Source organism: Corvus moneduloides, chromosome 22 (assembly GCF_009650955.1).
Source record: "Corvus moneduloides isolate bCorMon1 chromosome 22, bCorMon1.pri, whole genome shotgun sequence".
In the NCBI taxonomy this organism is placed as follows: domain Eukaryota; kingdom Metazoa; phylum Chordata; class Aves; order Passeriformes; family Corvidae; genus Corvus; species Corvus moneduloides.
This window is the reverse complement of record NC_045497.1, coordinates 7,251,526-7,268,150: the sequence shown is the minus strand read 5'-3', so window position 1 is coordinate 7,268,150 and position 16,625 is coordinate 7,251,526. Positions and strand designations below refer to the sequence as shown.

The 16,625-nt window shown below is 50.8% G+C and overlaps 1 long non-coding RNA gene across 3 annotated transcripts; it reads left to right on the top strand.

The window, feature by feature from the left end:
* The first annotated feature begins 45 nt into the window (after positions 1 to 45).
* On the top strand, positions 46 to 13,168 carry LOC116454818. Of its 3 annotated transcripts, none has more exons than XR_004244206.1 (3): positions 46 to 1,056; positions 11,784 to 12,221; positions 12,727 to 13,168. It is a non-coding gene; the product is annotated as an uncharacterized LOC116454818 (long non-coding RNA). The 3 variants fall into 3 exon arrangements; XR_004244205.1 differs by lacking the exon at positions 46 to 1,056 and having other exon boundaries at positions 6,955 to 12,034; positions 12,130 to 12,221; XR_004244204.1 differs by lacking the exon at positions 46 to 1,056 and having other exon boundaries at positions 6,956 to 12,221; positions 12,727 to 12,804; positions 12,958 to 13,168.
* The last annotated feature ends 3,457 nt before the right edge of the window (positions 13,169 to 16,625 follow it).

Below are 16,625 nucleotides of genomic sequence, written 5' to 3'. Positions count from 1 at the left end.
CCGAGGGGAGGTGGCCGGGACCGGGCGGAGGAGGGGGGGGGGGCGGCGGAGATCCGGTCCCCGGTGATCCCCGGAGCCTCCCCGGGGCTGCCCAGAGTCAGGCCCGGCGGGATGCGACAGCCTGGGCATGGTGGCACCGGTCCTTGCCGTTACCCGGGGTCACCCGGGGTCACCCCGAGGATGCTGAGGACCGGTTCGGGCAAGAAGACGCAGGGTGAAGTTGGTGGCACCGGCCTCCGCTGCTGCGTGGGGTCTCTCGGAGTCACCCCGGGGCTGCCCAGCGCGGGGTGCTGCAGACTGGGGATGGTGGCACCGGTCCCTGCCGCCTCCGGGGTCACCCGGGGGCACCCTGGGGATCCTGAGCGTCGACACCGGGGGGAGGCAGCGATACAGGGGTGGTGGTACCTGTCCCTGATGCTATGCGGGGTCACCCCGGGGGATGCTGAGGGTCGGTCCTGGCGGGATGCCGCAGCGTGGGGATGGTGTCACTGGTCCCCGGTGTTTCCAGGAGTCACCCCGGAGATGCTGAGGGCCGGTATGGGCGTGATGCCGCAGCGGGGGGGATGGTGATGTGGGTCCCCGCTGCTGCTTGGGGTCGCTCAGAGTCACCCTGGGGCTGCCCCGGGACCGGTACCGGCGAGATGCTGCGCTGGAGGGAAGATGGCACCGGCCCCCGCCGCCACCGGGGGGTCACCCGGGGATGCTGAGGGCATATACCGGCCGGATGGCTTGGCGGGGGGATGGTGGCACAGGTCCCCGGTGTTTCCCAAGGTCACTCCGGCGGTACCCAGGACCGGTGCCGGCAGAAGGAGGTACGGGTGGATAGCACCGCCCCCGGAGCTATCGGGGCTCGCCCGGGGATATTCCCGGAGATGCTCACGGTCGGTACCGGCGGGATGCTGCAGCGCGGAGGGGGTGGCACTGATCTCCGGTGTTTCCTGTGGTCACCCGGGGTCACCGCGAGGGTGTCCAGCGCCGCTACCGACCGGATGCTGCGGTACGAGGGTGAAGGCACCAGTCCCCGGTGTTTCCTATGTCACTCTGGGCGTGCTCAGGGTCAGTACCGGTGGGATGCCGTGGCGGGGGGAGGGTGGAACCGGTCCCGGTGCTCCCGGGGATCACGATGGGGCTCGTGGCTCACCCGTGGGTCACTCGTGGCCACCAAAGCCCTTCCGACTCAGGGGTCAGCCCCTCCGAGGACACTTGGGGTGCCCCCGGCCCCCCCAGCCGTGCAAGGACAGGAGCTGCTCCCTACACTGGTGATGCTGGGAAGGCTATGGGGCATCCTGGGGGGACTGGGGGAGGATATGGGGGAACACTGAGCAGTCGGGGCGGGGGCTCTAAGGCCTATTAGGGGGCTGTGAGGGCACTGTGGGTGCTGTGAGGGTTATGAGGGGGCACTGGCGCAGACTAGGGGGTTGTGAGGGCTAAGGAGAGGAACTGGGGGTTCATAGGGGGCACTGGAAGGGGCTGTAATGGCTGTGTGGGGGACCCCAGGGAGCCTACTGGGAGCACTGGGAGAGATCAGGGGGGCTGTGAGGGTACTGGGGGCTATGGGGGCATGGGGGGCTATGGAGGTACTGGGGGCCTAGGGGGCACTGGGGGGCTATTGGTATATTGGGGGGATGTGGGGGTACTGGGGGGAGCTATGGGGGCACTGGGTGGAGTTGTGGGGCCACTGGGAGCTTATGGGTGCTCTGGTGACTATGGGGAACTATTGGGGCACGGGGGGGCTGTGTGGGATACTGGTGTCTATGGGAGAGCTATGGGGGCACTGGGGGCTTGTGGGGGTACTGGGCGCTAAGGGGACACGGGGTGGCGATGGGGGAGCACTGGGGGCTCTGGGAGAGCTATGCGGATAATGAGGAGCTGTGGGGCTACTGGGGAGGCTGTGGGGTACTGGGGACTATGGGGGGGCCTGCGGGTTCTGGGGGCTCTGGGAGCGCGTCCCGCCCCCTCGGGGACTGCGCGGACACTGCCGCGAGGGGGCGCTGCGGGACCGAGCGCGGATCCCGCTGTCCCCGCTTTCCCTCTCGTCCCTCGCTCTCCCTGTTTCCCCCCGGATTTCCCTCCTTTCCCCACTTTTCCCCATTTGCCCTTTTTTCCCCTCTACTTCACCCTGTTTTTGCTCTGTCCCCCGTTTCTCCTGTTTTTCCCTGTTCCCCCTTCTCTTCATATCCTTTTCCTTCTTTCCCTTGTTTTTCCTTTTTTCCTTCCTATCATCCCCTTTTTCCCCTTTGCCTTGTTTTTCCTCTGTTTTCCCTGCTTTCCCCCCCTTCCACCCTCTTATCCTCTTTTCGTATTTTTCCTCTTTCCCCCCGTTTTACCCCTCTTCCTCCCCTTTATCTTCTTTCCCCTTTTTTCATTGTCCCCTACTTTTCCCCTGTTTTTCTCCTCTTCCTCCCCATTTCCCTCCATTTATCCCCCTTCCCCACATTTTATTTCCAGTTTTCCCATCTTCCCCCTTGTCCCCTGTTTTTCCCGTTCGCCCGTTTTTTCCTTCTTTTCCCCCTTTCCCCCTCTTTTCCTCTCTCCCTCAACTCTTTTCTCCCCTTTCCTCCCTCCCTTTAGCCCTCACTTTTCCCCCTTTTCCCTCATTCCCCCACTATTTCCTCTCTTTTTCCCATATTCCTCCCTTCCCCACTTTGTTTTCTCTTTTTGTCCCCACACACTTTTTTTTTTTTCTTTTTCCCTTTTCTGCCCCAGGATCTCGTGGGATCCCAGATTCCCAGATCCCACCCCACCACCCCTCTCCACAACGACCTCAGACCAGCGCGTGGCCCAAATCCTGCCCTTTCCAACCCAAAAAAAGCCACGTCCGGTGACAACGTCACCCCTGGGACAGAGGTTGGGAACCACCGCGGAGGCCTCGGAATCCCGGTGTCCCTCATCCCGGAGCTGAGGCTTCATGTTGGGATGGGGTGGATCCCCATCTCACATCCCACCCCTCAGCCCTGGATCGCTATCATCTGTGGATGGGTCCCCCATTCCATGTCCCGCCCCTCATCCCTGGATCCCTAACAGTTTGGGATGGGATGGACCCCCTGTCCCGCATCCCATCCCCGTCCCGGATGCGGCTCTGCACATGGAACCCCCGAAATCCCAGAGCCAGCAGCCCCGGGAGCGCCTCTGCTCCGCGCGCATCCCGCCGGCACCGCGCCACGATGCTGCCGGTGGGATGCAATTCCGGATCGCTCCGGGGAGGCGGGCAGGAAAAGCTTTTCATCCCAAATCCGTATTGTTCGCACCCAGCGGGGAGACCATTCAGCCTCCCACCAGGCACAGGGCTGGGTTTCCAGCCGGAAATTTCCGTCTGAAGGTACAAAAAGTCATATTTGGCCCCAAAAAATAAAGGGGGGGGGGGGGGGGGGGGGGGGGGGGGGGGAGAGAAAAAATTCCTCGTCGTCCTTCCCGCGCGTTAAGGCTCTCCAAATGTTTATGTGGATCCAAAGGGGTCCCAAGGGAACAAAGCACGGACACGGCGCGGCCCCCCCGAACAATGGGGCCGGATATTTTCTGATGTGAGCGGAGCCGAGGCCGGAGCCGGATCATATCCGGCCTGCCCGGGGACCGCACCGCACCAATCCCGGGATTTTAGGGAAAAAGACTTTTTCAAACAAAGAATTAGGTTTCTTTTAATTTTAGGAAAAAAAAAAAAAGATCTTCTGTAAAAAGATAGTTGTTGGATTTTTTTATTTGCTAAAAAGCTTTTGGGGGGAAAAAAGGGCTTTTTTTTTTCCTTGGGAAAAAGGGTTTTGGAGAAAAAAGTCGGTTTTTTCCTTTAAAAACGTCCATCTAAAAAAAAATAAAACCCTCGTTGTGGGGGGAGGGGGGTTTGGGAAAAAGAGAAGGTGCTCTTTTTTTTTTTTTGAAAATAAGCCTTTTTTTTAAGAAAAAGGCACTTTTTTGAGAGAAAGAAAGGCTGCTTTTTTTTTTTTTTTTTTAAGTGGGCTTTGTTAAGAAAAAGCTTTGGGGGAAAAAAGGACTTTTTTTGTGGATAAAACAGGCTTTCTGGAAAAAAACAAGTGCTTTTTTAAAAAACGAAATAGCCGATTTTTTACAGGAAAAAGAAAAGGCAGAAAATGAGCTTTAGAGCTCTACAAAGAAATTCTCTGCATTCTACAAGAAAAAATAGGTTTGGGAAATAGAGGTTTTTTTGGAAATAAGGAGTTTTTTGGGTAAAAGATGTTTTTCTTGAGAGAGAAAAAGACTTTTTCTTGAGAAAAAAAGGTGCTTTTTTGGGAAAAGAAAACATTTTCGGGAAAATGTAGGGTTTTTCTTTAAAAAATACTTTCTCTTGGGGAAAAAAGTATTTTTGGAGACAAAAAAGTGAGTTTTGGTGAGAAAAATAAAGCCAAAAAAGGCTTTAATGGGAAAAACTGTGAAAAAAGTGCTTTTTCTTTGAAAAGAAAAAATTTTTTTGAGAAAAATGAAACTTTGGGGTGAAAGGGTTTTTATTTTGGAAAAAACCTTTTTTTTGGGACAAAAGTCTTCTTTTCTTCACAGGAAAAGGGCTTTTTGGAATAAAACTGGTGCTTTGAGGAAACAGAGGTACTCTTCTGGGGGAAAAAAGTGCTTTTTTTGGAAAGAAAGGCCTTTTTTTGAGGAAAAAAGGCGGCTTTCGGAGGAAAGAAAAGGCTTATTTTGAGGCAAAAATGCCCTTTCTGAGAAAGTGAGGCTTTTTTGGGGGCACAAAGGTCTTTTTTGGGGGCAAAATTCTGACTTTTTCTGCGATCTGGGTTCCGAATCCTCGGTGTGCTGGGGACGCACTGGTCTGGTCCTCAGGTGCCACTGCCCAGCGTCACTGTGTCCTTTCCTAACAGAGTCCTGGGCTTCCGTGTCCCTCCAGGACACCACGGGACCCCCAGGCATCCCTTCCACGCACATCCCAGGATGCAGAGGTCACTGCCAGGACCCCAAACGTGCCCCCCGTGCCCCCCGAGCCCCCTCCCCATCCCCAGCACCCCCATTCCAAGCCAGGAATGGTCAGAAAAGCCATGACCGAGGTTACATAAATATTCCAAGCTGCCTTTGGGGGCTTATTCCATTTATTTGCCATGGATTTGGGTACTTTTCCAAAGGAAACCTCACACTGACGTGGTCTGTCCGTCCCATCCCCTCTCCCCCTCCCCCCTCCAAGTTTTTCTGGATGCTCCAAATTAATCTTTTTTTGCCATTTTTTTCTGGTCTTAAACTTGGGCTGTTTTTAATTTTTTTTTTGTGATTACCTCTCGTTTTTTTTCCCAAATCTTCTGTTTTCTGCTCCCAGAGCAGGAATTGCAATTTCCGTCCACTTGGTGTCAGCTCCGGCCCCACCATCCATCCGTCCATCCCAAACCACTCCAACCCCACCAGCACAGGCTGTTTTGGGGGATCCGTTCACTTCCCTGCAGCTAAAATCCTTGATTCACCAGCATTAAAAATGACCAGCTCGTTATTATCCTACAGGATCCATACAGGAATTCTGTGCGTTTCCCAGCTGGAATCCCACTGGGTGCCAAACCAGCCCTGGGAATCCACTGCCTTGTAGAGCTTTAACCCTGCACCATCTCTGGGTTAATTACACCCCCCCCCCCCCCCAGTTAATTTGGAAATGGATTAAACTCTGGGAAGGAGTGGGGGGGGTGTCCCAAAACGGAGCCACTGCTTTTGGTTGTGATGGGAATTTTTTTCCTGGTGTGTTTAAAGCAGGATGAGCCGAAAGCTACCGGGGCATTGAACTCCGGGGAATTTATTTCCCAGAATATTAGTACCTGAGGAATTTATTTCCCGGAATATTTAGTGCCTGAGGAATTTAGCATTGGGGTATTTAGCTCTGGGGCATTAAACACCGGGACATTTATCTCCGGGAAATTTAGTGTTGGGGCATTTAGCATTCAGGGAATTTAGGGCCTGGGGAATTTGGCACCAGGCTTTTGGCTCCAGGGTATTTAGTGTTGCATTAAACGACAGGGCATTTAGATCCCGGGAATTTAGTGCCTGGTGAATTTGGTGCCTGAGGAATTCAGTGCCTGGGGAATTTAGTGCCTGGGGAATTTGGCGTCGGGGCACTTGGCTCCGGGATATTTAATATTGGCACATTAAACATCAGTGCATTGAGCTCTGGGGTATTTAGTCTTGGGGCATGAAACATGAGGGTGTTTAGGTCTAGGATATTAAACCTTGGGGTGTTTAGCTGTGGGTTATAAAACATGGGGGTGTTTAGCTCTGGGGTATTTAGTGTTGGGTCATGAAACCGTTGGGGTGTTTGGCTGTGGGGTACTTAGTTTCGGGGCATTAAACATTGGGGTGTTTAGCTTTGGGGTGTGTAGTGTTAGGGTATTAAAAACTGGGGCATTGCTCCGGGGTATTTAGGGTTGGAGCATTAAATGTCAGGGTGTTTAGCTTGGGGGTTTTTTGGTGTTGGGTCGTTTAACATTGGAGTATTTAGGGCTGGGGCATTAAATATCGGTGTATTTAATATCTTTGAAGGTTCTGTTGCTCCCCGGATGCTGCACTGCACACCCCTTGAGGGCCCATTGAGGCCCCAGAGAGGCCCTGGAGTTCACAGACACGAGGGATTTGCATTTGAGGGATTTTCTCTTGAGGGATTTTCACTTGGACCCAGACTCCCAGAGAAATCCCAGCTCCGGGTTGAGCTGGACGTTCTCTCCTCGGAACTTGCTCCCAGTGCACCCAGTCCAGTCCTCTGGATTTCCTAAGTGCAAATAAACCTTCCCCAGTAGAGTCTGAGCCCAGGAACACACGGGGAACCAGGGAGAGGGTGGGAATGCAGGGGAGAGGGTGATGATGCCAGGGAGAGGGTGGGAATAATGAGGAGAGGGTGATGATGCTGGGGAGAGGGTGGCAGCGCTTCGGACAGGGTGGGAACGTTGAGGAGAATGTGGCAATGCCAAGGAGAGGGTGTCAGCACTGGGGAGAGGGTGGGAATGCTGGGTAGGGGATGGGAATGTTAGGGAGAGGATGGAAATGATGGGGAAGGGGTGGGTATGATGGGGAAGGAGTGGCAACACCATGGAGAGGGTGGCAGTGTTGGGGAAAGGCTGAAAATTCTGTGCAGAGGGTGGAAATGTTGGGGAAGGGTGGCAATGCCAAGGACAGGGTGGCATTTCTGGACACTGCACTGCTGTCCCCAGGGCCATGGATCTCCCCCACCACCTGCTTTTCCCTGGCTGGGGATGCTTAGGATGGTGTTGCCCCAGCACCATCCTTCTTTCCCCTCCTCCTCCTTCTCCTCCTCCTCCTCTTCTCCTGCTCCAGCCGGGAAGTGTCTGGCTCCGATTGCGGGAAATGCGGCGGGTCCAGCAGAGAGCAGTGGTAACACACCGGCATCCCGCCACCTCCCTCTTGCCCATCCCGGCCTTTCCAGTAAATCCTAATTTCCCTGGAAAGAGAAAAGTGGAATTTGCCAAAAACTTTGGAGCTTAATTAAAAAAAACACCCCGGTTTTCCTGGTGGTGGAGGTGGAATGGGAGCAGACAGGGCTGGCAGAGAGATTTACAGGCTGAATCGAGACTGGTAATTGCAAAGAAAATAAAAAAACCTCGTAAGAGCAAGAAAAAACCCCTTGTAAAAATAAATTATCAGCATCTCTATTAAATTATTCTGCCCCGCTGGAGCGGGACACCCGTGGCCTTTGATCCTCCCGCTGCCGTCCCGTTCCCAGCCCGCGGGACAGGGCCGAGGGGTCCCGGATGGTAATGGGCCCTGACAGCTTGGAAAAGCGAGACGGGCTCTTCGTTAATGAGCCCTAACGAAGCCAAGGGGCCCGACGAGCCCGGCGGCGGCTTCTGCTGAGCCGGCGGGGCTGGGAGCACTGGGGTGATGCCCCGGCGCGGCAGCGGGGGCCAAGGGGGCAAGAGGGATGGGATCTGCTGCCTTCCTCCATCCCTTGTTCTTCCAACGGGAAAAAATTCATTAATGAAAATTTAACGGGAAATGCAGATCGGGGAGTGGGGGCTTGGGGGGTTTCTGCAGATGGGAGACGAGAAAAAAGAGAGGTGAGAGCTTGGCTTACTATGAGCTTGCAATGCACCTGCAACAGGCTTGCAACAGATTTGCAATGGATTTACATAAGGGGGTTGCAATGGGACTGAAATAGGTTTGCAATGGGCTTGCAATTAGTTTACAATGGGTTTGAAAGCAGTTTGAAATGGGCTTCAAAGGCACCCAACAAACAGCAAAGAGCTTGCAAAGGGTTTGCAATGGGTCCATGATGGGTTTAAAAGGAGCTTACAAGAGGGTTTGCAATGGGCTGCAAGGGGTTTGTAATGAGTTTGCATTGATCTTGCAAGAAGTTTACAATGGGTTTGCAAAAGGTTTGAAATGGGCTTTCAAGGTTCCCCAAGAATTTTCAATGGGCCTCCAAGTTTTGCAAGCGGTTTGCAGTAGGTTCACAACGGACTTGAAAGGGATTTGCAAGGGGTTTGCAATGAGCTTGCAATAGCCTTGCAATAGGCTTACAAGGGGTTTGCAATAGGCCTGTGGCTGGCACGCAATGAGCTTGCAATGGGCTTGCAAGGAGTTTACAATTAACTTGCAACGGGTTTGCAATTGGTTTGCAATGGATTTGCAATGGGCTTGCAGTGCCTTCTCTCCATACAGGCACACCTCAGGAATCTGAACCCCAGTCCTGACATTTGTCCCTCATCCTGGGCAGCCTCCTGGCTGTGCTGCTGCTGCTCTCCCAGGGCTGCCTCTGGATTCAGTCCACCCCGGGAAAGGATTTATCCCCCTATCCCACCCTGGGCCTCATCCTCCGCGATTCAAGGAGAAGCAGCTGCCCGGGTGGGAGATCAAAGATCCCCCTGGAGCCACGGGAGGGTGGAAAATCCCCGCGGCCGCAGTGAGGAGGATCCGAAGGGCTCCGGCTGCGTGGGGCTGTGGTGGTGACGCGCAGGACGGAGCCGTGACGGAAGCCCTGGAGCCTCTGTGTAACTGGAACCAGAAGGGAGGGGAGTCCAGGTTGGGGGAGGTTGGACCAGCAGGGTTCCTTTGATCCCAGCCTCGCTTCCAGGGTTCCTCCTTCCCTTGCTGCTGGGATTGCAAGGGGCTGGAGATAGGTTTACAACAGGCTTGCAACAGGCTTGAAGTGGGCTGGGAACGAGCTTGCAAGGGCCTTACAATGGGCTTGCAATGCATTTGCAGGGGGCTTGCAACAGGCTTGCCAGGGGCTTGTAGTAGGTTTACAATAAGCCTGCAACAGTCTTGCAATGAGGTTACAACAGGCAGTGGGCAGTGGGCTTGCAGTGAGCCTGCGAGGGACTTACAATGGCCTTGTGATATGTTTACCGTGGGTTTGCAATGGGTTAGCACGTGGTTTGCAACAGGTTTGTGACAGACTTGTGACAGCCTTACAATGGGTTTACAGTGGGCTTACAATTGGAGTGGGAGAGAAATTAAAGAAATAAATAAATCTGCACATAAATGGAGGGAATTATTTGCACCTTTACCATTTTGGGTGAATTCGACACGTCTTTCAGCCTCTGTCACAGATTTGTAACAGAGAGAGAGGAAACCAGCCCCTGCACCTGCCCAGATAATTTAATTTCCAACGTTTATTCCATGAAAATGTCAACACAATCCCACCCTGGAACTTGTTGGATGAGCAATCCCAGACCAATTAAACAAATTTACATGGATTTGAGTTGGAGAGCTGCAAATATTCCATATTTCTGTTTTATTTCCTCTGGGACTACTCTATTGGTGGAATTTCACTTTCCTCTGGAGCTTTTCTCTACTTAGAGTGGGATCTGAGGGTGTTTTTGGTTCCCATTTTGCACTGGCGAGGATGTTCAGTATCACCCCCTGAAAAAGTTACATGTATCAAGGCCCAAATTGCAACGGATCAGGGATAGAAATGCCTTTTGCTGGAAATTTGCCTCTTTGCAATCCCAAATCTTGGAGCAAGAGGCTGAGATGAAAACCCAGAGGAGGGATCGCTTTGGGATGGGGTTGGAAAAGACACTGCACAACTGGTCTGAGAAGCTTCCAGCCCATCCCAACCTCTTGGTTTCATCCCTGTGATCCTAAATAAGGGAAGAGGAGTCAGGTCAGAGGATTTTCACCCACGTTGATGATTCACCCAACCCCACAACCAGTCCAGTCACCCGTGGGTGTGTGGGAACCTCCGGCATGGGTTTGTACCCTTGGAGAAACCTCCTGGAGAACCTGCTTCTCGTATTTTGAGTTCTCCTAGGAGGGGGGAAGATGTTATCACTGGTAAATCCTGGGGAACTCATCTGGGTTGCTTCCCTCCAGCCAGGAATGTCCTCCAAATCCACCCAAAGAGGAGAAAATGCAGGGGAACCCCACCCTCTTACAGCAAACTGCTCCTTGTACTTGTGTTGTGATGAGGATATAAAGCTGTAAACCCACCAAATCCTTGGTGGGTCAGCATTTTTTGGGGAAGCAAATGGATCTGTGGGTTTTTCCTGTGGATCCAGGGTGTTTATCCCTCCACACCAGCAGAGAGTAGTGATCCGATGCCTTCTCCACACTCCTCACCATGACTCGGGACATGTGATGATGCTTTGGTGCTGCTGGAGATGCTTCCCAGTCCTTTACCAGGCTCCTGGGCATCTCCTAGGGAGGTGTTTTGCTCGATAAACCACCAAAATCTGCAAAAGTTCTATTTTCTTGAGCAGGGATGAAGTGCTGCTGCTGATTAACTATGAACTGGGACCATTTGAAGCACCCCAGGAATTTGCTTGGCCATCCCACTTTTGGAATGTGCTGGAGAGCCCCATCCCCTCATCCATCCATCCATAATTTGGATGTGATCACCTCCAAAATCTTTGCACACCAAGACTGGCTCTAATGAAGATGCTACAAATGTGATAGAGTTGCCCATTATTGGGAATTTCTCTTCAGTTAATCCCTTGGATGGTCCCACCACCCATGGGAAGAGATCCACTTGGATCTTGGGAATGCCGGCAAGGAAAAACAAACAGGGTGAGCTCAGGGTTATTTATTGTGGGAGTGAGTCAGGCTCTGCATCACCTGACTGGCAGGGAGTGGATCTGGATTCTGGCAGTCACAGGGGGTTTGAGACGTGAGCTGGACTCTGTGGGCTGTTCAGGCTGGTGTCGGCACCCTGAGGACAAGATTGGCTGGAAATTGGTCTCTTTTGACCAAATATTGAGACTTGGAATGTGATGAAATCCCAGAGCTGCCTCCAGCCTGATTCCATGTTGATATTGGGGCACATCTGGTGATTTTGGGGCAAAAAAAGGGTGGTATCACCTACAGCTGCTCTACCCACATACACCTGACCCCAAATAAACACAAAGTTTAGGCTCCCCCCTCTGAGAGGTTCACAGATGATGCTCATGCTCTGATGTTCTTCCCTCGTCTCCTCTGACATGGGATGAAGTTGGGACAGGGCAGGTCCAGCCTCTCCAGCCAGATGGTTTTGAGGCACTTTGAGGTCACTGACACAAAGTCTTCCACCAGCTCAAACCCTCGTCTTTGCTTTGTCAGTGAATGTGGGGACCAAGAGCTGCCTCAGTTCCTCTGGGATCAACTCTTCTCCCACACTTTGCCCAGAGCTGGCCTGGTCCTGCTTGAGTTCCTCCTCCAGCTTTGCTTTCTGGCTGATATTAAACCCACATGGGCCACAAAACCTCCCCACCCTCCTCACGTCGGGTGAAAGCAAGAACCAGGAATGTGCAAAGTTCCAAAGGAATGGACATCTCCAGCTTGGCCTTATCTGCAGCATTTGCTCCAACTCCTCCTTTTCATGGCTCTGGTTCTCCAGCCCAGCCCTGTTGCTTCTCTTGCAGGACCTTCATCCCCTGCCCTCCCCAAGACCTTTACCTTTTGTTCACACCAAGAGCTGCCCAGGTTGGACACGTGATCCCAGGTGAGATTCTATTCCCACCATGGATCCCATGGGGTCACATCCTCCCTCTTCTCTTTCCTGGCCTGTGATTATTTATCTACCCCTTGGCTTCTTCCTTTTCCCACCCTTTGAAAGAGCATTTTTACTTCCTTTTGAGTCATCTTGGAGTTCCTGCTCTCTCCACTTGAAGAGGTGAGTAATGTAGGGTTGGATGGACCATGCCGGTCCAGGGAGAGGGGCGAGAGAGGAGAAGTTGGGATAACAACCAGACTGTCTCCTCTGAGCAGGAGAAGCCACAGCCCCATGACCAGGGAAGGTACCAGATCTTCTTGAGGAATGAGATGATAACAGCACGGTGAGTCAAGACATTCAGGCTTGGGTTGGTGTCACCTTTTTGGGACATTGTGGCCAGTAGGGACCCTCCCAGATGAAGTGAAATAGGAGAAGGGCCAATGCAGGGTCACTAAGATTCCCAAGCCAACACGCATTGGGAGATGTGGAGGAGCTGGGCTGGGGTGTGGTGAGGAAGAGGAGGGTGTTCCCAACTGGACAGAGCCAATCCTGCCTGAAAGTGCCCCATCCCTGGCAGTGCCCAAGGCCAGGTTGGAACAACCTGGAATAGTGGAAGGTGTCCCTGCCCATGGCAAGAGGTGGAACAAGATGGGGTCTAAGGTCTCTCCCACCCCAAACCAGACTGTGATTCTATTCTAGGAAAATCCAAATTTTCCTCAATTCCACACTCCAAAACACCATTTCCATAACATGGGGCAACAAAAGCCCTGGAGATCTCCAAATTCCCCCGTTTTCAGCCTCCTTCCCTTCTTTGCATTTTATAACTGGGGTAACCTCAAACAAAAACCCAGGGAATTATTTTGGCTCAACAGGTCGGAAAGAGGCCAAGACCCTGGAGGAGCTGTCGCGTTGGATTTTCCAGCCCTTTGCACCAGCAGGAGAAATTTAATGTAAATAAACCCCTACTTCCATCCCATGGCACATCCAACCCCAACGTGGGCCGGAGCAACACCCAGCACCCACCTCCCAGTCGGCTTGGCATGAAAATCCATGGCAAACTTGTTCACCGAGGGTTCTTTTCCCCCCCAAATCCTTCCCGACAGAGTTTTCTGGGATGCGATTCAGCATGGATTAACATCCCGGCATCAGGAATACGTGGAGGGGGAAAATGCCCAACGGACTGGGTTCATCTTGGTATTTCAAATGAAGAAAAAAGGGGGATTTTGGGGTATTTATGATTTTTGTAGTCCTGGGAAGGGGAGGTTTAAATCCCCCAGGCTGAGCTATCCCACGGATTGCAAATTATATGTATAATCTCTCTGTATAAAAATGTGAATTTATTTATGTTTTTATGTAATATTTTCCATATTAATAAAATTATAGAATATATATTATATAATGTATGTTGTATTTTATATATTAATATTTATATTTTATATATATGTGTACAGAGAGAGAACGAGGGAGTGTTATATATGTATTTCTATAAAATATAAATATATAAATTTACAACCCCTTTTCCCATCAAAGGAGCTGACTTGGAAAAGGAGAATCCAGCCTCAAGCTCAGCTGCCTCCAGCATAATCCTAACTAATCTGCAAGCTCCTAACAAAGAATAGCCCCATTATTAATTAAACAGTGAAATTAGATGCCTGAAAACATTTCCTGCTGGGGCACGTGCCCCCAAATCCCATGGCCATGTTTATAGGAATCTCGATCCCTAACACTGCCCTCAATCACCCTCCTGCAGCTTTTAGGCTCAGTTTTAGGGGGTTTAAGGGGAAATAAGGGTTTGTTCCTGCCTGGAAATCAGAAAGCGTGTCCGGGAACGGGAGTGAATGCTAAAAATCCACCCAAATATGAGAAAGAATCTCCAGGAACAGGAGTGAATGCTTAAAATCCATCAAAATTTTAATTTTCCAAGGTAAATTGGAGCTTCTAGAGAGAAATAATGAGAACTCGCAGCCTTCTGAGTTTAAGCAAAGCATTAAACATAAATTAATCTCTATTTTATCTGTTAAGATGCCCCCAAACCCCCTTTCTTTCATGGCCAGGAGGCCCTTTTCAAGTTTGGATGCAGGAGGCTCCATGCTTGGAAAAAGGCATCCCAAGTTTGCAAAATGGGGTGGTAAATTTGCAAAAGGAGGTCTCAGGTTTGCAAAAAGGGCTCCCAGACTTGTAAAAAGTCACCCCAGATTTAAGAAAAGGCACCTCAGGTTCTGAAAATGAGGTTCCAGGATTGCAAAAAGGGATCTCGAGTTTAAGAAAAATCCCCCCAGTTTAAGAACAGGAGCCCTGATTTCGAAAAAGGCCCCCCAAATTTAAGAACCGTCCCTGGGTTCCCAAAAATGGGTCCAAGGTTTGCAAAAAGGGGTCCTTGATTTGCAAAAATGGATCTTGGTTTGTCACAGGGATACAAAAAGTGTTCCCAGATTTGCAGAAATGGACACCAGGGTTGCAAAAAGGGCGTCCAGATTTGAAAAACAAGGTCCCAGGGTTGCAAAAGGCCCCCAAGTTTCAGAAAATGAGCCCTGATTGCCAAAGAAAAGCCTCCTCAGTTTTTACATGGAGTTCCCAAAATGGGGTTCTGTGGTTGCAAAAAGTGGTTTTGGTTTGGGCAATGAGGTTCCAGGGCTGAAAAAAGACACCCCAGGTTCCCTAGAAAGGGGTCCAAGGTTCCCAAAAAGGGGTCCCAGGTTTAAGAAAAAATAACCCTAAGTCTAACAAAGTGAATCCTGATTCACAATCCTCCCCCCAAATGTGAGAAAAGGTCCACGTTCCAAAAATGGGGCTCCAGGGTTGAAAAAAGACACCTCAGGTTCCCTTAAAGGGATACCAGATTCCCTAAGAACGGTCCCAGGTTCCTAAAAAAGGGTCCCAGGTTTGCAGAAAGCCCCCCAAATTCAAGGAAAGACACCCCAGATTCCCAAGATGGGGCTCAATGTTTGCACCAGTGGGGTCCCAGTTTCCAAAAGCCGTCCCAAATTTCCACAAATACCCCCCAGATTTAAGAAAATGCCTTCCAAATTTGTGTGTCGGGGTCCAAGGGTCCCAGATCCTGGATGGAATTCCCGCCCTGTCGCACGTGGGAATTACTCTTGAACCCCCAAATGGACATTACCCTTCCCAAAGCCGAGTTTTGGGAAATGATGGAGCTGGCAGCAACCCCCTGGGGCTCAGGGGTAAGATTTCCCTGGATAATCCTCTAATTCCTTGAGCCCCATGCTCCAATTGCAGCAAAAACCTGTGGAAAAAGCAGCAAAAACCCCTGTTTGGAGCAGAAAAGTTTTTGTCAGGGCTGGTTGTGCCCCAAAATCTGCGTGATCCCCAAAACTGGATTTTAGGGGTTCCCTCCCCAGAGTAAAACACGTGAAATTGCAATGGGGGGGATTGTACGACAGGGTCCCCCAGTGAACCCATTTTTGGGGGTGGGGTCCCACAAGAAAACAACTTTTGAAGCATTGGGATCCCCCCAAATTTTTGCAGCACAGAATCCCCCATTGGGGGTCCCCTGTGGGATTTGGGACCCCAAAACACCAATTTTGCACTCCTGGGACCCCCCAAAAAACTATTTTTAGAGTGGGGGATCCCTGCCAAAAAGATCAATTTTGGACTATGGGGTCCCACAAAAGACCCTTTTTTGCACTCTTGGAGTTCCCCAAAAGACCCCATTTTTCCAGCATGGGGTCCCCAACAAGATCTAATTTTACAGCATTGGGATCTTCCCTAAAAAATCCATTTTTGCAGCATGGGATCCCCCAAAAGTCCCAGTTTGCACTCTTGGGATCCCCTACAAAACCTACTGGTTTTGGCATCATGGGGTTCCCCAAAATACCCAGTTTGCAGCTCTGCGATCCCCAATAAACCTATTATTTTAGCAGCATGGGGTGCCCCAACCAGCCAATTTCTCCCCAAGGAGACCCCGTTTTCCAACTCAGGGCCCCCCATGAGATCTGTAGATTCAGCACCATTGAGTCTTCCAAAACTTCACTTTCCCAGACTGACATTCCCCAGTAAACGAATTTTTACAGCAGTGTGCCCCCAAATAAATCGGGGGGAGGGCCCCACAGAGCTCCATCTCCGCAGCCCCCAGAATTTTTCATCGGGTCCAAAGATAAACCCAGACTAAAGAGAAACCCAGCCTGAAATAACCGCCCCCTCCTTGTGCCCCCCAAACCCCTTTGTTTTCCATCCCCCATCACCCAGGGATCCACTCTCTGCAGCAGTGATAATGATAATGATAATGATAATGATAATGATAATAATAATAAAGTAACAATAACAACAACAATAACAACAACAACAATAATTAATCATCTATAATTTTAATTTTTTGAGAACTGTTTAATTTACTGGTTTAAGCAGGTTTTTAACAGAATTTCACCCCATGTTTTACTACACTCAGATGGTAAAATCCCCAGGATTGGAGGTGGCAGACGGAAATGCCCCTTTAAAGGTGGATGTCCTGAAAAAGAGTTGGGAAAAGGCAAAATTTAGTGGTTTAGTGGCAGAATAAAGGGGAAAAGATAATAAATAATCTGAAAATGAAGGACTAGAGAAGGAAAATGATGTGGAAGTCAAATAGTGTAAAAGGTAATGACGGGAAATTAAAATAATAGAAAAAACCCAGGTAAAAAGGAATAAATGCAGGAAGGTAAAAATGGGAATAGGGACATAAAGAATAGAAAGGTGAAATAATGGGAAAATAAAGGCAGGAAAAGAAGGATAAACCCACGTGGATGCAAAAAGAAACTAAAGGAAGACGAAAAAT